This window comes from Lontra canadensis, unplaced genomic scaffold (assembly GCF_010015895.1).
Source record: "Lontra canadensis isolate GAN:19392208 unplaced genomic scaffold, GSC_riverotter_1.0 scaffold92, whole genome shotgun sequence".
NCBI lineage: Eukaryota > Metazoa > Chordata > Mammalia > Carnivora > Mustelidae > Lontra > Lontra canadensis.
Window position 1 is genome coordinate 4,054,279 of NW_022631086.1, and position 21,662 is coordinate 4,075,940.

Consider the following 21,662-nt stretch of genomic DNA (forward strand, 5'->3'; position numbering starts at 1 on the left):
GGGAAGCAGGCTGCCCTCTAAGCAGAGAGCCCGATGCGGGGCTCGATCCCAGGACCCTGAAATCATGACCTGAGCCAAAGGCAGAGGTTTAACCCACTGAGCCACCCAGGTGCCCCCAGTTCGCATACATTAAAGGACATGTTTCGAATGTGTCCATAGAAGAATGATCCAGATTTGGGGGAGTCTGTGCAAGTCAGATGAGGATGTGTGTACTCACCCTGGAGAACATTTGTGCAGGTCTTCTGGCCCCTAAGATTGGGCTTCTCTTGGGTGACACCAGAGGGGTAAGAGTCAGGCTGCCTCGTCCTTCCTTAGAACTCTACTGCCAGGCAAAAGCACGATGTCATTAACTACCACTGACAGGTGATGGCAAGTTTCCTGGTTCTGGTCAGTGCTACCATGACCATGACCTGAGATCAGATGCTTGCCCTTGTCCTTTTGAACAGGCGAAGGGATTCAAGAGCCCTTGAACTTTATTTGCACTGTGTGCCCATGTGGAGACCACAGACCCCTGGCTGCTCCAAGGAGGGGTGCAGGGGGGGTCCATATTCCTCCTGGCTCCAGATGGGCTTGCTGGCAGGGACTGAGAGCGTGGTTTTCCTGGTCACAGGTGTACCTTCTAAACAGTGTGTAAACGGTATTAACTACGGGCTTCCCCAAACATACTGTAGTTGGGCCCAGTTCTACACGGGGCTTCATTTCTGAGGATGCTGGTTTCTGTGCTACGGGCTTGGCCCCAAAAGACTTGTTGTCATTAACCCTAAGTGGCTCCCATGGGTTTGCTTTGAGAATGTCAGGCGACCAGTCCTCCCCTCCCCTAGTCTCTTTTCTTTTCTCTCTCTGTCTCTCTTAATCTCACTCTCTGTCATAGATACATACCCTCTCACTTTTCCACCCTCCTCACACTCCCACACATTCTCTCTGTGTTTATTTAGAGAAAGCTTTGAGGAGCACCTTGTCTAAAGCAGTGCCCATCTCCAGCCTCTGTGACAGTCTCTCACGTTCTCCATGCTTCCATCCACTTGCTCCCATTCTCTCTCTCCGAGCATGTCGGCTGCCCGAGGACAGAGTCTGTGCTTTACTCACCTCTTTGTGTCCAGCTCTTAGAACATCCCGGGCATGTGGTGAGCTCACAGTAATTCTCTGGAGGAGAAAAGGAGCAAACTTGGAAAGGGAGCATTCTTACCGTCATTCTTACCGTCAGGAATAAGTAGTAAAGGATACACATTCTGAAAAACATCTTTGGTTCTAGATTAACCATGTTTCTGTGGAAATGAACACAACCTGTTCTGTTAGCTCCGTGTCCCTGAGGTATCCACACTTCTGACTCCCTAGTCGGGTGCTAAATAAAATGGAGGATGGCCAGTTAAATTTCAGATACACAACAAATACTTTTTAGTACAAGTAAGTCCATGTAATTTTGGGGACATACTTACGCTAAAAATTATTTCTTGTGTATTTTCATTTGCTCTATTTGGCAACCTCTACCACAAGTTCCCTGATATATATTGATTTGTCATCTTTTAGGATGTGTCCGTGTTCTTTACCGTGTTCCCAAAAGAAATCAGCTCTGATGTCAGCCTTGCCCTCAAAATATGGCACCACTGAGTAGAGCCATGGTTCATTCAGAACCTTTCTTGAACTGAAATACATATGATGAACAATGTTTATGTATGAATCCCCCTTAACTCCTTCTCCATTTCTCCTACTCAAGGAAACATTGACTCTAAATGATAGGGACTATTTTAGGAATAACCTTGAATCCTTTTGACTTATTATTTAAAATAAATAGTTTTCAGGTTTGTCCTTTACTAGTCTCACTAACCCTAGAAATGACTTGAGTCACCTCTCTCAGCGAACTGCAGATTGACTTTGAGGTTGAGGGTGAGTGGCTAGAATTTAGTGGTAAAAAATGAGAATTATGGGTTTTATTTCACTCCAGAGATGTATTGCTTTGTGTGCAAGAGAAAAGGTGTCTGAGACCCAAGAAGGGCTTTCTAAAGAGACAGTAGAGTGAGAAGCTTACCTCCCTACTAGAAACACCCACCCCAAGCACGGGCATTGTTAATAGTCAGTTGACAGTTTCATTTTTGCACTTAACGAAACAAAATTGAACCCCACTGACAAGGTCATTTAAATAGTTGTAGTTAAAAGCTTTTTCAGAATACAAAGAACTGTATTAGTGAGAAATGAGTACAGGCACATCTTGCAAGTATCGTGGGCTCAGCTCTAGACCACCACAGTAAAGCAGATATCACAATAAAGTGAGTCACATTCAGGTTTTTATCTCCTAGTGCATATAAAAGTTACATTATCGCTATATTGTAGTGTATCAAGTATGCAAAATAGCATTCCATTTTAAAAAACAGTGTATACCCAATTTTAAAATACTTTATTGCTAAAAAATGCCAGCCATTTTCTGAGCTCTCAGCAAGTCATAATCCCTGATCATGGGTCACAGGAACAAATATAATGAAAAAATTTGAAATATCATGAGGATTACTGAAATATGGCACAAAGACAGGAAGTGAGGAACTGCTGTTGGAAAATTTGCACCAGTAGAATGGCTTGACCCTTGGTTGCCCCAGACCTTCATTTTGTACAGAACGCAGGATCTTCGGAGAGCAATAAAGTGAGGTATACCAGAATATCCCCCACCATATGTCTAATTATTTAACTGTAAAAATGGCCAAGGCAGTTTAAGAAATATCAGAGATACATCAGTGGACTAAATCACAATTGGAATAAACCAATATCCACTGAAATACTTTTTTACACTATTTTTTAAGCTCTACACTCAACATGGGGCTCAAACTCACAACCCAAAGATCAAGAGTTGTATGACCTACCAACTGAGCTAGCCGAGGGCCCCTCTACAGAGATAATTTTTAGATTATTACTTTGAAATGTAATTGAGGATTGATATAATTTTTTTTTTTAAGAGAGAGAGAGAATCCCAAGCAGGCTCCACACCCAGTGCAGAACCCGACATGGGGCTTGATCTCATGACCTGAGATCATGGCCTGAGCCAAAATCAAGAGTCAGTCGCTCAACCAACCAAGCCACCCAGGGCACCTTGATACAAAAACATTTTTTAAGAGAAGCACTAACATACTACCACATCTAAATTATAGCTTGAGTTTTCATTTCTTTTTCCTACCTACAAAATAAGTGAAGAGACATACGATTTCCTTGGCTCCTTTGGTGGTAGTCAGTATCTGTTTTCCACACGTCTGACGTCCCTGATGCATGGTTGAGTGGAGTATAATGCAAATGGAAGAGGGACGTGAACTCCTGTCTTGCTGTCACCTGGGACCTCCTGGGGATGTATTAGAACTAACAGCTGTGGGTTGCCTTCTCTCCTGTGTCGGAACTCGGTGCCCTGGGCCCTCGCTGCTGCGGGGTGTGTTGGTATGAGCCCAGCGATGCTATGTAAACCTGGGACAGCTTTTCCCGAGTGGCACCCTGTTGAGCACCCTGGGAGATGTTCCAAAGAGGAAGCTAGAGCAAGTAAAAAGATGTGCAACTTGTCATCATTCCAGAGAGAAAGCAAGCCAGAAATTTTGACCACATTCTTGGCAACCAGATTCTCTAGAGATGATCCGCTCACGTGCGCATGGCCAAACCCAACCATGGGTTCTGGAGGCAGAGGAGCTCTTGTCAGACTGGGTTTCTCTTACGGCCTGGCAGACATTTCCCGTCCCCCCTTGTTGGGGGATGAAATGTTTCCTGAGTTGAGGAAACATCACCAAAATGAGGACAGACTTGGGGCGCAAATGTAAGCCCTACTTTGCAGGAGCAGTAGGAGCCAAGAGGGTCCTACCCTCAAGGAGCTGGTGTGCTCATCTGTGACGCCTGCTTGGAGGTCAGGAAGGGGGGTGAGGTCCTCATCCCTCCCCCCACCACCACACTGCAGTGAAAGGTCTGCAGTCCCCTGGTGGGCCCCTTGCCAGGATTTGCCAAGGCTGGCTCAGCTCAGGCAGTCATTTAAGGAAGAGGGTAGAAAGTTAAGAGCAAGGTTGCCCGAAGAGGCAGGAGTATTTTCTTCAAAATAGGCAAAGAGGACATAGGCTTTTGACTGTGTTTAGTGGCAGGTGGTTGGAAAAGTAAGGAACAGGTTTTTTTTGAAGTTATAAAAAGACACGTGAGGGGCTCCCAGCTGGCCCAGTCCATACAACATGCAACTCCTGATGTTGGGGTCATGAGTTTGAGCCCCGTTTGGGCACAGAGGTTACTTTTAAAAAAATTTTTTTAACAAGACAACTGAATTGCCAACTTTTAATCAGTTGTCTGCATCTCAAAATGGATATATTTTTCTTGTTGTGTAATACTCTGTCATAAATAGCTTATAGGCAGGGCTATGCTCAAGTTCTCCTGGGACCTGTTGGAATTTTGTTTCCTTAGCTCCCCCTGTCTCCCAGCCAAGGCACTCAAGCCAAGAGTACCTACCCCTGTCCTTGCCTTCAATCCAGATTCACCCGGCTTCCTAGCCTTGGATGTAGACTCTGCTGGCCCATCCTTCTGCTGGACCCCAAGAAGTCTGTGTACTTTAACAGCTAACTTAACAATCCTATACAAATGATAATGCACAAACAACTGAGAGGCGTTTGGGGGGGTTCCTATTTCTCAGTATATATATGACGGGGGGAAAAGAGGGAGAGACTTAGACAAGAAACTATTTAGAATCACCTTTGTTCCTGACATTTTTAGAACACCTAACACCAGATGGAAGAGGTGATTTCCTCTCGAATTAGTATTTATAAAGTGGATCAAGCTTTCCTTTCATACACATTGTAATTTCAGAGAGGGGTTCCGTTTTCCAAAATACGATCCCAAACGAAGAGCACTAGGTATCAATGAAGAAAATAGGCCCTGAGTTCCTACGCAAAGAGTTTCAGTGCAGGGGCTGCCCAGGAGTGCCTGCATGGGTCCGAGAGAGGCTGCCTTGGTGGCCCCTCACTGGACCTGATTCATCACGACTGCTTAAAACCACTGTAGGACAAGTCTGTCCAAACAGAAGTTGTATGTATGTTAGATCAGTGGTTTTCAAAGTGTATGCCAGGGTCTGTGAGGTAGGGCCGTGCAGGGTCTTGCAGGGGACTGGGCGGCTGGCTTCTGCCCAAGCTGCTCGGCATTTGTGTGTCTGACACATTGGGCGCTCACGGCTTGGAACTAGGAAACCGAAGATGAACTAATGCTTATGCCTTTTAGCGTTCCTGGCCTTAACACGTATGACGTTAGCTATTCCAAGCCGACTCATGGCATGTGATAATCTGTAATTCTGCTAAGGCACAGATGTGAATTAACCTTCACTGTAAGGCAAATGGGCAGCTACGTGTCACTTTGCTGGTCAGCTGTGGCCCAGGTGACCCCCTCCACATCTGGGTCTCCACCTGGCCTTTTTCTGCTCATTATCACAGACCTGTTTTAGGGGCAAATTGCATACTGTCATGGGATTTGTAATTTGGGGGTCTGGTAACATCTGAGAAGGCCCCTTCTCTGATGTTGAAGGTCTTCTGTGAAAAGGCCCAGGAGCCTGGACAGCTGGATGGGATGCAGGTGCCATAGGCCAAGCGAGGTATGACATGTGTTCTGGGATGTTCCATGCCCTATCACCTCGTGAGCACGTGAGGGAATGCTGGGTAGGAAGCAGGCTCGGTACATGTCAGCTCTCAAACAGTGCAGAGGAAGAGATTTTCTTATTCCAATTCTTGGTCAGTGCTCGTGAGAAATAGGACAGCAGAAAGCAGTCGCAATCCATGATTTTTTTAAAAGTCACAGCCCATTCTCTTCTGTGCTTTCACATTTGCCCAAGATAGACGTGCCTAAGACTGTGCTGCTTGTGGAGAAAGAGCGTCGCCTGGTGGTTTCATTCGCTTGGGTCCTGTTTGGAGCTCTCTGAGCTTGTTAAGTAAGACACTGTGCCTTCCTGAAAGCCATTCTTCTGTTTAAAAAGACATGCAATTCGGGTGTACCCTTTCTCCCTGATGTCAGAGCTACTACTCAGGGCGCCCGGGCTGATGGCGGATGTTTTCTGTGGAAAAGCTGGTCCTCTCTGCGCTATGGTCTAGGTAAAGACGACCCCACTTGTTGCATTTGCTGCTGTCGCACTGTGCTTGTTGTGTGGATGTGGGGCCCTCGTGCCCACCTCAGTTTGTTGATGTCTTTAAGTTTTGTTTAATTTAGGTGCGCAAGCTAGAAGGGGCAAAGGGGGAGGGAGAGGGAATCTCCAGTGACTTGCCCCCGAGCGCGGAGCCAGAGGCAGGGTTCGATATCACGACTGCGAGAACGTGACCCGAGCTGAAGCCAAGAGCCAGATGCCTAGCTGCCTGACCCCCCCTCCCCCTGCCCAGGCGCCCCAGTGCCCATCCTAGTGATCTTACGTGCACATGAGAGAAAGACCGGGGTATGAAGACAGACACACACAACTCGGGTAATTTACCAAACAGGCATGAATGCATTTCCTGGTTATGCCTTTCCAGATGCACATGAAGGATCCTGGTCTCTCTCCCTTCTTTTTCCTTTCAGTTTCACTCGGGCAACCTTCTGGTGGTTCCTTTAAACAGCAAATTCCTGATTTTATCTATTTATTCTAGATAAGGAGGTAAAGCGTAGACATAGAAAAGAGAGATCGGATGCAGCCATAGCTGAGTCCACTCCAAGGGGCAGCCCGTGAATGTGGCAGGTGGGGTCTGTGCACTTACTTTTCCTGCCACCTGTCCCTCCAGCCCTGGGGCTTTGCTCTTTCAGGGCTCGGTGTCCTAAAAAACTCCAGTGGTCACCTTTCCTGGGGTTGCATTTTCTGGCATCCAAGAAAAGTGAGTGGCTTGTCATTTCCTTGACTAAGTCATGTCAATTCCTTGCCACTAATTCAGTTTGCAAATTAGTTTCTGCAGCTATTAAAAAAAAAGAAAGAAAAGAAAAAAGCATCTGCTCAACTGGGTGGCCATATAGTCTCTCCAATTCAGTTGTGATGACAGCTGAGGACACCAGATTGAATTTGCTTTAAGCAAACTGATATATGAAAATTGAAATTTAAAAAAAAATGGATGATTGTTCACTTTTCAAAAGGTTCCTTTGTCTTATGAAAAAGATTATAATAGGATTTCTTTTAAAAAAAGATTTTATTTATTTGTTTAAGAGAGAGAATGAGCAGTGGGGAGGGACAGAGGGAAACAGAGAGAGAGAAGCAGACTCTTTACTGAGCAGGGAGCCCTTGTGGGGCTCGATCCCAGGATCCTGAAATCATGACCTGAGCCGAAGGCAGATGATTAACTGACTGAGCTACCCAGGTACCCCTACAATGTGATTTCCTTAAATATCAAGTTTTTCTAGTACTCTAAAAATGAAATTGAATCACTGTCCTGGGTTTCTAGAGTTTACTTTATGCATGAAGGTGGAATGCCTATAAGAAATATTAAAAGTCTTGTAAGTTAACTTGTAAGTTGTTGTTTTTTTTTTAAGGATTTTATTTATTTGTCCAAAAAAGAGAGAGAGAGAGTGCACAAGCAGGGGGAGGGAGAAGCAGGCTTCCTGCTGAACAGGGATCCCAATGCGGGACTCGATCCCAGGACTGTGGGATCCTGACCTGACCCAAAGGCAGATGCTTAACCACAGAGCCACCCAGGAGTCCCTAACTTTGAAATGTATTAAAAATTTGTTATCTGATGGGTTCAAATTTACTAAATAAGTATTTATAGTTTTTGCTCCAGCCTACTAGTGGAGGAAAAAGTACATCCTACCGGTGACCATTTGCATGTGCCAAATTAAAACCAAGGGCAGTAGATCCTGGGACCTACCCCTCATTGATCTTACAGTGTCTGTTCTTGGAAACCCGAAGTCAAACCTGTTAACCTTTAAGCTAGAAGGAGAGCTGTCCAAAGCAAGCTCCCACGTAAAATTCATTCGTATTTAGCAACAGCCTGGAGCCTATCTTAAGGGTACAGAATGGTGCCTTTAATAACTTGCTCTTTTCCTCTTGCTTTCTGCTTCTGCTCTTCTCCCCAGCCTCCACCCAAGTTCAAAGCTCCAGGGTGTCCAAGTGAAGACTTATCAGGTCATATGTGAATTGTTAACAGAGATCCTTTGTTTTCCTTTTAGCTCAATAAGGGCATACACTGAATTTTTCTTTTCTTTTTTTTTTTTTTTTTTTAAATATAGGCGTACTCAGGGTTGTACGTTCAAGCCCTGGGTTGGGGTCCACGATGGGCGTGAAGCCTATTAAAAAAAAAAATGCATACTGATTCCTAGTTACTTGTGGTGATTCTCTCCTGTAAATAGGAATGGCCCAGAGAGAGAATACTGAGAAGGAAGGAGGAAGGAGGAGGGCAGGCTGGCTGTTGCGGTGGGGTGAAGGGAAGGGAAGGGAAGGATCCTGGCCCCATAATGGTGAGGCCTGATCCCTGAGGAAGGTGAGAGCCTCCGTCGGTCACAGAGGAGCTCAGAGTCAGGGATAGGAGGGAGAAGATGCTGATGGGAGCTGAGCTCTCCCAGGCGTATGGACCAAGGGAGGCCGGTGACTGGGCCCTCGCCCCTGAGAAGGCCTCACAGACGAGACAGCTGTTGCGTACAGTGTCTTCGGTGGCTGACTGAGCAATCTCAAGGTGGGCAGGAGAGGGACTAGCGTACCGGGCCAGGGGAATGGAAACCTTCAGCCTCGCTCCTATAACCGAAGAGTGGGTGAGCATCGGTGCTCTGCCCTCTGTCGCCAGGGCTCCCTGAGAACCTGGGTGACAAGGAAGAATCCATATCCTTCCTGCCTCCTGTGTGATGGACACTCTGCACACGGCGCCTCACTTAATCCCTACAGTTAGCCTCGCTGGTGGGTACTGATCCCCATTTTACAGTCATGGACGCTGTAGTCACCCAAGAATTGCCTGCCGAGTCAGTTCCGGGGCGCACCCTTTAACCAGTGTGCTGAACTGTGTCTCCCATAGACGAGCTTCCCGGGAGGGTTCTGCCACCTCTCGTGTCTACACCCGTCCGCTGGTTCACAGGAGACCAGACTTCACCGCCTACGGAAACAGCCCAGTCTGTGATGGTCCGGAAGTCTGTTATCTTTGCGTTATTCAAAAGTCAGTGTTCTATTTGGCTCATTCATGCCAAATGGCATAATTTTCCAGGATATAATATCTGAGATATTTGAATTAAATGAAAAAGGAACATTCTAGGACCTACAGTGTTTTGTTGGACAAGAGATCAGAATGTCATCTAGATTTCCAGTCTGTGTGCCCTTGGGCAAATGGGACACATCTGAGCTTCCATTTATTTTAAAGTTTAGAATGAGAATTTTGTGCCCCGCGATCCCTTAGGTCTGTTTTAGCACTAATATGACTCTTCTGTTATGTTGGGATTATGTATGCACAAAGACTATGTGCACAATATGTGGGTGGGTATGATAGGAAAGAAAACGTGATCTCAGTTTAATGAAGGAGTCCTGAGTCCCTCATCATAGAGATAAACTTCCCCAATAGGGAATAATTGCTTTTATTTTATTTTAATTATTCTTACACTTGGTACTTGGAAGGAGTTGACTTCGTACTGCTCTAACCTAATGGGACGTCACTCCACACATTTTAAATAGGTTTTTAACTACAGAACAATGAAACATTAGCCAGCGATGCTAGAACATGTCTGCACACACTGATACTTTCAGATCTGTGCCAGCCATCCTGCTCCCATATGGGCTGGCCAGACGGATCAGCTGGACGAGGCAGATTGGGGTCTGGCATCCATGAATAACTCTGGCACTTTCCTTCCGACGTGGCAGGGCAGACCGGTTGAGGCGTGGATCTGAAAGTCTGTTTGCAAGGACATAGTTTTCTTGGTGTTGTTCCATCCCACCTCGGTTAGCCCATTGGTGATGAATCCACTGGATTTTTGCAGGAGCAGATCACTCTCTGGGTAGGTTTTCTGAGGCTGACTTTGTAATCTCATGCCTCCTCCTTTTGGGGAGAACCGGAGAGACAGACGAGGGCAGTGAATTCTGTTCGGTCAGCTTTGCTGAATTCCTCGCAGCTCTGATGAGAGTTTTGCTGCGGAGGAAATGAAGGCAATTATTTAAAAAGGGGTCAGAGCCTCTCCCTAGATTCTCTTTCTCAACTGTAATTTAGAAACGATTCTTGAGGCTTTTGGCAGTGTCCAGCCTGCTGATGGGTCATTGGGAAATCAGAAGGCGTTTACTTGAAGCGGGTAAAATGCAAAATAGACCACAAAGCCTTTACGTTGTAATAGATGTTAAGTTCATTTCTGTTTCTTCATGCAGCTCGCCTGCCTGTAGTGGGTTCTCTGAGGAAACCCGCTGCCTCGTCCTTACTCCTTCCCTCTTCTGCCACCTTATAATAGACCTGGAGACCTGGCCACTCTGTCTAGAGCAGGGTTTCTGCAAGTAAGAAAGGGTACAGCTGTTCTGGGAGCAGGTGGCCTCCCCTGCTGTCCTGGTCACCGATGGCCCCTCCTCAGCAGTCCCAGATGTGGGTCACAATATGGGGTGGCCATTTGCATGTCTGGTAGCCCAGACATATCTGGGGGGAAGCAGCCTGTCAGAGGAAAGGCACAAGACTCTTGGGATCAGGCACGTTTTGCTTGAAGTACATCTCTGCCACCTTGTGTCACTTTGGTCCCTTAACCTCTTTGAACCTGTTTTCTGGTTTGCAACATGGGATTAATGAAACTCCGCTTTGCAGGACTGTTTGCATTGACTCAGGGAGGTTGTGTCTGTAAGTTACCAGGAACCAGCAGCCGCTGCCCCCCACCAGTCGATTACGGCTGGAGAATGACACCTCTGTGTCCGTTTGCCTTAATTATGCCCGTTTTATAAAAGAATGACTGCAGTTCAAAATTAAGTTGCAGCAAATACATCATTAATGGCAACTTGAGCTGCAGAAAACTGGTTCTAGAACTTTACCAATCACCTTCCACTGTTACTCACCTCCAGACACTACCACCGTGTCTCAGTTTATTTAAAAGAAAAGTCGTATTTTGTGCCATGTTGTCATTGACAAGTGGGGGTTTTGGCCTCCTGCTCTTTACTGTGAAATTATAGCCATTTTTTTAAAAGATTTTATTTATTTATTTGACACAGAGATAGAGAGATCACAAGTAGACAGAGAGGCAGGCGGGGAGAGAGAGGGGGAAGCAGGCTCCCCGCTGAGCAGAGAGCCTGATGCGGGGCTCGATCCCAGGACCCTGAGATCATGACCTGAGCTGAAGGCAGAGGCTTAACCCACTGAGCCACCCAGGCGCCCCTATAGCCATTATTAAGGAGGAGAGTGAAGCCCACTGGTAGCTGCAAACGGACTGAGCCGGAGTTGGGAGCAGGCTCCCTGTGAGGAGCGTCTGCTCAGCCACGGACTGCAGAGCCGCTGGGTGTCCTTTGTTAGTGACGAGGCTTCAGATAGAGCAGCTTGGGTCGGGCTCTGCACCTGAAGACAGAGCTCCGTGGCCCGTCCAGACGCTCGGGCCTCATGGTCCAGAATACACCAGAATGGCCCACGCAGCGCATGGAAAGAGCCCGAGCGGAGGCATCCAAGCCAGCATGGCTCGGGACCCCCTGCGCAGCTCTTTGCCACGTGACACAGGGCAAGACACTTGTCCGAACCTCAGTTTCGTTGTGGAGGCAGCTGGATCCGTGCTGCGAGACAGGCTTCACAAGCCCCTTAATCGGCGAGGGCTGATGGTAGCAACGAAACTGGGCAGAAGAGCTGAATCCTCAACAAATAACAAATTCATTGATATTCCGTGTTATTAGCCAGAGACACCGCGTGGAGAAGAGCCAGCCCTGGCCGGGGACTTGGGACCTGGTTCCCGTTCCCGCTTGTTGGCTCGGCCACTCGCATTCCCAGGTGACATCGGGCAGGTCACCTGAGCGCTCAGATCTCCACTGCTCTAGGCTGGGGCCCCCTTATCAGAGCCAGAGCGTTCAGAAACGTGAGGCACTTTGCTAAGGAAGGCAGTCTGCAAACAGAAGCTCTGGGACCATTTCCCCCAGCCCTGAATTCTTCCTGCACGAGTAGCAGAGGGTCCCTTTTGAATGCCCCCCTGCTTCAATGGTGGGTCACTTTCCACGCTCTGATAGCAAGTCCGCCGGGTGCTTCAGATATCCGCCTCCCCACAACGCAGAGGCATAAAAGTACTTGACAGAATTCCATAAAAGATGTACTGTTTGCTTATTTCAAGTTTATTTGTCAAGACAGAACTATCCTCTTACTTGGCAACAAAGCCCACAGAAATGGAGTCTGCGTTGGTGTGTATGTGCATGTGTTAGATCACTCTCAGACGTCCCCACCTTACACTTTAAGTAAATTTGTGTTTTTTTGGTTTTGTTCCCCAATGTGCTCTTGGTGCCTTTGGCCACACAGACGCTGATTTGCTCTGGACATCAACCCTGTCCTCTTACAACCTGGCACGTCTTGTCCAGATTTAGGGAAACGGCTCTTGTTACTTTCGGGTTGCAGCTGCCCATAGTGAAGATGAGCTTATTTTCATTGTTGTTTTCTCTTGAATAGAGTGTAATTCAGTGTTTGAAGGATAAACACATTAGTAAGACGCTTAGAGTAATCCTAAGTCGTAGATGACATTTGGTGCCCGTTTTGTTTTGTGTGGCTTGTTCACACATTTCAGAGCTGTGTGTCTCCTTATGCCACCCACACGGTAGAAAGATGAAAAACTTAGTCCACATTTTTCTTACCACACGTCACAGCCGGGATGCCCTCAGAAATAAACAATATATTATATAAATAAACAGTTGTTTTGGCATATCTAGGTTTTACCAGCCACAGAGGCATAAAGATCAAGTCAAAATGACTACATATAGTTTTTCAATTGCTGAAACTGATCATTTTGTTACTAATGGGAACCAGTTGCCCGAAATTTCCAAATATTCAACCTAATTCCTGGTTGTACCTGTGGCATCTGTGAAAGTCCCATTAAATTCTTCAGTTCATTATTGTTTTAATGAGGTATGGTGAGGTAATTTGGCATCATGGTTGAAAGCATGGGCTTATGGCCAGACTTCCGGAGTCCAGACCTCACCTCTACAACGTGTACCGTGGCAAAGTTACTAGTTATCACTACTTCCCCGCATCCAGCTAGTTGAAAGAAAGTCATGGCTATGTAGTATGTTCTTATAGAAGGCTTCCATGCTCCTCTCCTTTTCTAATGTGTTCTCCAACTTTGATAGAATTATTTCTTAATTTAAGAAACCCAGCATGTACCTCCCCCTCCCCCACCAAAGACACTTCTTAGATCTTAAGACAGCAGAAGATGTGGAACTGTGTATCTTCAGAAGTTTGCACCCATACAGCTTAATCACATCCTCACTCGCGATTTTAATTGACTTCCTACGCTAACAGATATTTTGCCGCTTCTCTGAACATTCACCTAGTTCAAAACTCCAAGCAGAACGTTAGGACCAGAGCAGCCCAGGTTTGGGTAGTTTGGAAGCTTCACCATTGCCAAGGACTGGAATGGTTACACCAGGCTGTGCTCTGTGTAGAGCCATGGAGGCAGGACCCCATGGAGCCATGAAGGTGGTTGGATTGGGCTTCATTTTAGAACTCATCCACTGAGGGCTTCTCAGTCTGTAGGCGAAGGAACAAAGAACCAGGAGGGTTAGGTGATGTTGTAACTCCTGGTGGGATCACATCTGGAGCCTGGGCATGCTGACTTCCAAGACAGGGGTCTCTCCTGAATAATTCCAGTCCCAGGAGAGAGATGAACACGGCATACTCTGGTTCTTCCCGCTGTCCTGGAAGAAGACGCGGGATTTTAGCGCACAGAAATTCATCAAACACTGAAACATTTGCTGTTGCATGGACACCATCCCTTCTTTAGGAATTATCTTGGGGAGGAAAAAAAAAACAAAAAACTAGGAAAACTTATTCCATTGACCGGTGATGACCAGTTATTGTTCCTTTTGTCAACAGGCAAGGTGACGAATGAAGGTCTGGCAGCTTCCTGTGTCCCAAGCCTTGTAGAAATAAATGAGACGTGCTTCAAAGTTCTAATGTGCAGCACATCGGATCTTGTTTAAGGAAGCGTTAAAAGGAACCCGCCGTTACCTATTAAGAAGGCTCTGTGCTCTCAGGCATTGTCTCTGATTGAATCCAGAGGTTGCAAGCATGCCTCCCTGTATTACCTGTTGGCGCAGGTTTAATTTTATAAATTTTAAACACAAACTCTATGAGTTTCCAGTTCATAATTGTTCTTTTTGAGGATGCACTCAGAGGAACAGTATCACATCTGTAAGAGATATGCACTTCCGCAGGACCCGAGCTGATTGGAATATAAATGGCGACACACTCCATCATCCAGTACCAGTGATGGAAAGGGCAGATGGCGAGGAAACCCTGCGGAGGGGGAAAAAGTCACACTGTGTTGGAACTACAGATTATTAGAACCATAGCTTTAGTAAACCACGGCTTTTTTTCTTGAACACAACACGCATAGACTGTAGTTCTTGACTGGTGACTTTGATCCATCATGAGTCATCTCCTTGGACCTCTCAGACATTGAAAGTCTTGAGCTTTTCTTGAAAAGACAATGCAGCTTTGAGAAAATCCAGGGTTCAAGATAGCCTTCTGGGTATTTCGTTCCAGCCTTCAGTGTCCTGTTAATTACAAACGGCAGGTACCAGGTGGTAGATGAGAAGCCTAGTGGGAGAGGAAGGAAATGACAATGAACGGGCATATTACATTGTATTGTACACATACTTTATAAGTACATTTCTTATTAGCTTCCTGTTCAGGCAGAGATTATAAAAAGTTTGCTGCAAGTATCCAGACCAGGATTTTGTGTTTTGGAAATTATCAGTGTTCACGAGACCTGCAGGGAAAACAGAACAAAATAATGGCAAAAACGCAAATAAGAGCACTCTTGACACCTAGAAGAATATTTTTTTATCATTCTTTGTTTTGGCTCTGTCACAAATTAAAGTACTTGGAATGCAGTAGTCTGTGGTCTCTCGAAATTGAATCAGTGAGAAACTGACACTTTCACAGAATGCTGTCACTTTGGAATTCATAATAAAAACTGAAACTAATTTGGGTTGTTAGTCATTTACTTGGTCTTGGAGCTCAGTGTGTCTTCCGTGCTTCGTCTCTGCCTCGTGGCCAAGCCGTTTCTGTGGCCCTGGATCTAGACAGAGCCGCGTACATGGTTTGGGTCTTTCAGTCTCTTGCCCTGAATGGCTGCCGATGTCTGGATCTGCACAACCAGCCTTTGTTGTTTGTTGAAAGGCTGAGCTCTTTACGAGGGCCAAGGTCCTTTCGATTATGCATCCTACCACGTGGATCAAAGATGGTTTCCTGCCCAGAAATATTACATCTTCGCGCTCTCCGGTTTCTGACTATACTGTATTTCCTGTTAAATGGATTCTCATAGAATTAGAACATATTTTGATTCTATCCTCTAGTACATAAGCTATAAATCGGAGAAGGCTGTGGGTAATTTAGCCACAGTACACGCTTTATTGTTTGACTCTCTGCCAGGATTTTGGAGTATATTTTTGTGTATTCCACAGTATTCTAGTATGAAACTTTAAAACTCCAAAGAAATATAAACCTGTGAGCCTATTCAGAAAATTCAGACCTTGCTTGGCACTAAATTTGATAGGGAAATAAGACAAGGTCCCTTTCCTTCTATGATTTGTAAGTTAAGCTGCAACTGGCAGATGTGCCGTTCAGCTCGCTCCCTGCTCCTAACCCCCTGACCCCCACCAACCAAAGGAACAGCATGGATTTGGGGTTTCCTTTGGCCAAATAAATCTGTGCATCTATAAGCAAATGATTTTGGAACGAATCTGCGCATCTATAAACAAATTATTTTGGAATTCTTAAATTAGAGAAAAAAGGCAAGCCAACAGGAGATTCCGGGGGTCTTCTGTGTGGATGCGGCAGAAGAAAAAGTAGAAGAATGAACAAACTTAAGATTAGGATCATTCCTTCAGAACTGAGGTCACGCGCAGTCCTTGCTCTCAGCCGGAGGTGTCCATCCGACCAAGCCAATCCTTCTAAACTCCCAGGAGGCGCCTTAATAAGGGAAAAGGCTGATGGTTTTGTTCCCTGGATGAATTCCCTTTTCTAAAGTCTCTCTATCACCCTCTGCCTGAGCATCTGAGCAAAGCTCTCTTTGTGAATGAGCGTGAATATTTAATAGTCCACTCTCCCTCCCTCCCTCCTGTCTGCAGCAAAGGAACGCTTTCATATACATATGTATGTCTGTATCCAGCTAGATTTTTAAATAGTATTAGGTGACTTGACAAACTATTTGGTGTTTACACAATTAGAAAGAATTGTCGGTGTGGGTTGTTTGGTTTATAAGTAAATGCCAGCCTCTCCCTTGAATTCTAATGCCAAGAGCTCATTCAAATGAGATGGTCTCAAGCAATTCCTTCGCAGTTAATAAATTCTTCAGAGAGGAAAAAAAAACCTGAAACATCTGCTTCAGGACGCTCTCTGCTCAGGAATAGCACGTAGATGATTCCTTTTATCAAAAGCAATTTGTGTGTTAGATGATTTCAGCATACAAGCAGTTAAGAAAGTGGTCGAGTTTGATGCTTTAGAAGAAAGCCTCTTTCCATTCATTATTAGTAATTTTCCTAAATCCACTGTTTCTTGATCCAATTTTTTAAATTGGGGAATATTCCACTCTCTTGTGGCTGGCATCACCATGTCCTACTTATTGTTCTATAGATACTCACTGTACCTTTTAGTATCTGTGAGAAACCCTATGTTTATTTCTCTTATTTCTTCTCTGAGACACAAATCTCTTTCAAAGCACTTTTTTTAAAGTTTTATGTATTTATTTGAGAGAGAGAGCAGAGGAAGAGGGAGAGGGATCAGACTCCCCACTGAGCAGGAAGCCCGACTCGGGGCTTGATCCCAGGACCGTGAGATCATGACCCGAGCTGAAGGCAGACACTGAACCGAATGAGCCACCCAGGCACCCACCCTCCCCAAAGCATTTTTTTTTAATCTCATAAACAAAGACTTTATCTGTGGGCTCTAAGGAAATAAAGCTCATTTTCACACATTCTTGTGTTACTGCAAAAATAAATTATTTTTTAATCCAAAAATATACAAACATCAAATAACTCTTATTAGAGACAGCTTGGGAAAGAAGATGATAAAGTAGCAGAAAATATAGACGCATGATATTAACTAAACTTTTTTTAGATACAAGCTCAGGCACTGTGCTCAAATATATTTTCTAAAAGGATATTAGATACAATATTAATACAAATTTTAAAATCCACCAAAGGATCCATAGTTCCAGAAATACCTGTGGCTTTCAGATGGCTGAGACTATCAGTATACCCAGCTGAGAAGGAACTTGAAGGCACCTTTTGTAAATTTTGCCTGGGTGATCATGGATGAGGGCAGGCCTGCTAGTGAATGGAAGCAATTGCTATTCAGAAGATTTTTAAAATAAAAAATTTCTTATGAAGACTGAGCCAAATTCTTATTTATATGATCTTAAAGGGCGCTTCCTGAAGAGTTACATTCATATTTAAAAGTCCGTGCCCTCCATGTCAAGCAAGTTGAGTAAAGAGCCACGGCTAACATACCCATTGGCGCTTTCCTCTCTCATGACATCATTCCCATCCTTTTATTACTGACAAAAAAAGGAAAAAGAGTGATGAAGAAAAGGAAGTCATTTTTGCCAGAAATGTCCATGTTATAAGAGTTTCGTTTTGTCTGTGTAGACATAAGCACACAGACATACGTACACTTCATGGGACTGGAGGCCTCATAGAAGGGTGACCAGAATCCACTCAGGTCACGGAGAAGCATAACTTCCAAGGACGTGGCCAGCCGGGGAGACCGTGGGGAAGGAGAGGCCAGCCTGGGCTTTGGCTGCAAGAGCCTGGGGAGCTCCCACCCAGAAGGGGACCAGCAGCCCCAGGTCAAGGCCCTCTCATCTTTGTGTGAGAGGCCTGGCCACAGCTGAGGCCCCGTCTCTTTCACGCCCTCTGACCCCAGCCCACAAGTCTGGCTTTCTATTAGAATGTTGTGCTTTTGTCTTCAAATACCAATATTCCTTCGTGCATCCAACACATACTTTGGTCTTTGTAAATGCTGGGTGCTGTGTGGAGATCATGGGCAGGGCTGGGAGTTAAATGATGCCCGTGTATATCATCACGATCTGCATGCTGAAAAGGAAGACAGATGTGTGTCATACATTAAACAGAGGAGGAACGCAGAGGAGCTCCCACAGGCAGATAGAAACCACATGTTTCCCTAAAAAGGACGCGTTCTTTAGCTCAAATTTCCACTACAGAAAAAAAGAAAACAGTTCTGTTTCTCTTTTCTGCCATTTTCTAGCCAGTAACAAGATTATCACTTATTTGGTTTTCAGAATTTTAGGATTATATTTACATAGAGTCATGCACCACTCCTATGCAAAAGGATAGTATTTCCAAGGACTTACCTGATTTTCAGTGGCCTAACAACCTTGGGGCAAGATTTCACAAATATATTCTCAGTGAGCATTCCTCCCAGCAGATTCTAAGCAGGACCCCTCTTTTTCTAAATCTGTAAATAAGATTGAGGAAGCAAGCAACACCATCCGTGAATCCTGCAGTGAAATCAGCATGAGAGGGGACAAGCTTCAAATGTAGTGAGCGGAAAGAAAACCTCAAACTACCCTCAAGCACATCCTAGCTCTCTCGCAATCTTTGGGAAATTATAAATAGAACACCAGATGCTATTTCTACTATCGAACCAATAGAATTCAGTTTCTTGTGAGTTTCTTGTATTTAAAAAATGACAGTTAATGGAACAAGGATAGGCTATAGTAAGAGTGGAAAGGAATAACTAGAAAGTTATTCTTGGCCCACATTTTTTCCAAAGTGAGTTTGAATTTCCTGGGTTCATCTTAGCTGTTCCCAAACAACAAGGTAGGTTTCCCTAGATCCTTATAACAGTAAAGCAATGAACTCTAGCAGGAGGGTTAACTCGGTGTTTCTGGTCTAGTTATATGATGCTTAGATATAATACCATGAAATATAAAAGAGGAAAACAAAACCGATAGAACACCAGTGAATTATGGATGTCATGCCTCATTGGCATGTATCTTTATCTGAAGCAGAAAGAGCCATCAGCTCTAAGTACAGGAATTTACCTCACTGGGATATTAGACTCGTGATACATGGATTTGCTTTGGAAATTCAAGTGTTTCCATTCAGGGATGAACAGTAGGCCCATGTGGACGACTTGTGTTACTTAAAATAAAGCAAAGTGTTAACTAAAGCAAGTGCACTACCACTAAGTCATTTGCTAATTATCCTTTCTTGGACTTCAGCCAAGACATAGCAGTCATGTTCCTTTCAGCCAAAATTCTATCTGCACTCAATTAAAGCAGTAATTCCTCAGTATCCTTGACCATCAAAATTTTCAAATCCAGTTTCCACAAGGTAACCTCACAATAAACACTTATTTCTAGCATAGCGGAGGATTGAGGCTTCTTCAACCAACTTCCAGTTTTTTAAGGAATTTGAATATATTTCCTAAAGGCTCAAAAGCAAATGTTCTACTGGCTGTAAGCCCACCAGTCTTTGCTATTGCAAAAGGCCCTGGGAAGGCTCCCGGGCTGGTCTAAGGGCAGAGGGCAGCACCGGCCGCGAAGCCCCGTGCCTAATGAACGAGCTTCTTGCCAGTATAGACACGGATGAACAGCCACTGTCTCCCCAAGAGCAGGGCAGAGAGGAACCCCACTTAATAGAAGCACCGTGCTCAGGGGATCTCAGTTCACCCTGTAAACACGGAGTTGCTAAGTACCAGCACCCCGTTTGAGTTGCCTGCACTCGCCTCCGGGAAGCCGCTTCTCATCCGACTTCTTCCATGGCCCACAGAGAAAGCAGAGTCTTTCCCTCACCTGCATCTCTCTAGCCACTCGTAGCCCAGTCTTCGATTTGCTTCTTTTTCCTTCCTTTCTCTTGATTTGCACTTGGGTTATTTGCTAAGTGCTTGAGGTTGAAGATGCTTCCAAGCCCGTCACAGTGTTTCCCAAACTGGTGTGCACATTAGAATCACCTGGCCAGCTGAAAAATATAGATACGGACGCGTATGTCCCTTCCCTAAAGATTGTGATTTCTGGGGGTGTCCTGCCCATGGGAGTTTTTAAAAAGATCCCTGGGAGGATTCTAATGTGCAGACCAGTTTGGGGACTGCTGGGCTCGAGAAAAGAAAGGAAAGGCTTGGTAAACCCAGTCCTCTCCTGTTAGTTGTGCGACGGGGGGCCAGTTACTTAACCTCGCTGAGCCCTGGTTTCCTCATCTGCAGAGTGGAAATAATCATGCTGGCGGTTTCCTCGGCTGCACAGGGAAAACACCGTTTGCATTAACTGATTAATGACAGTCCGTGTCATGCCCTTGGCACAGGAAATGGTGGCTGGCATTATTTATCCCGAGGGCAGAATCAAGTTTCATCCTTTCCCAAGACTTGGACACACACCGTGGATGATGAAGTGATGTCAGCTTAATGAAAGTGAAAACAAGTAGGATGACAGCCAGGCTCAAGCTGCCACATGGGACCCTCCCCCCCACCCCCACCCAGCCACCCCACCTCCCAGCCACGGACAATTGAATTGCGAGCCTGCTGGAAAGAATGATAGAACCTTATACTCAGAGATAAGGCTATTGTGTTCATCTGTTTTTCCAGGATGGGGTGAGTCTGCCCAGGGCTTTGGGAACAGGATCTGCCTGGAAGATCAATCAGAGAAAATCGGGGAAGTGGACACTTTTGAAAGGCCAGCTTGACTCCATGAGTCGGTGGCACATTTGCTGATGGCGCCTGGCCACAGCCCGAGGCATATCCACGGGGACAGATGTGAAGGGCAGTGGGAGGGGGCTGTGATGGGCTCCGCACACCTCCCCTGTCCTAGGCCCTCGCCCATTAGGGTCTGCCACCTGATTGTATTTTTAATCTAATAAGTCTCCTCTCCTCCAGTCGTTCTTACTTACTGCTTTGTACTTGTGAAATAAGCAAAAATTAACTTCATTTATTTTTAAAAGATTTTATTTATTTATTTGAGAGAGAGAGAGAGATTGCGAGAGCATGAAGGGGGTGCAGAGGGAGAAGCAGACTCCGCACTAAGCAGGTAGCCCGATCCCAAGACCCCGAGATCATGACCTGAGCCGAAGGCAGACATTTAACCGACTGAGGCACCCAGGCACCCCAGCAAAAATTAACTCCATTTTAAAAATAACCACGAACACCATGCCTGTTGGGATGAAGGCAGTTCCTGCACTCAGACTTTGGGGGAGGAGAGGAAGCCTATCTCGTCTTGCCTTGTGACGGGGGAAGCGTCCTTTGTGGCGGAGGAGAGGGGAGGTTAGTGGCCTTCATTCCCTGCGCATAGAATCCTGGCAAGGTGGAGTGTCGGAGCTGAAAGGAACCTGATGATCAGTCACCTGAATCCCAGAGGTTCCTAACCGTGAACACGTGGAAATTAAATGCAAGCTCGTAGGTGTATTAACAAGGGCACAGAGCTTGGTAACCCCCAGGATTAAAGACTGAATTTATTAGTAAGGAGACCTGGACGAAGGAAGCTTGAAAGCCACACAAGCAGTTAAGAGCCCCATGGGGACAGAGTTCCTGGGCTGCGCCCCCCAACCCCCAGCTCCATGGGCGGGGAGGGACTGTTGGAACCACCGGCTCCGC

The 21,662-nt window shown here is 45.7% G+C and overlaps 1 protein-coding gene across 2 annotated transcripts in view; it reads left to right on the forward strand.

Moving 5' to 3' along the window:
* SCAF8 (SR-related CTD associated factor 8) overlaps window positions 1-21,662 on the forward strand; it is a 220,414-nt gene that overhangs the window by 134,396 nt on the left and 64,356 nt on the right. The window contains exon 22 of one of the 2 annotated variants that reach the window (XM_032836412.1): window positions 13,926-15,040. The exons of the other annotated variant lie outside the window; for it this stretch is intronic. The gene's annotated coding sequence lies outside the window, so the exon portion shown is untranslated. Of the gene's footprint in view, window positions 1-13,925; window positions 15,041-21,662 lie in introns of those variants that run through there. 2 annotated transcript variants of the gene reach the window in all.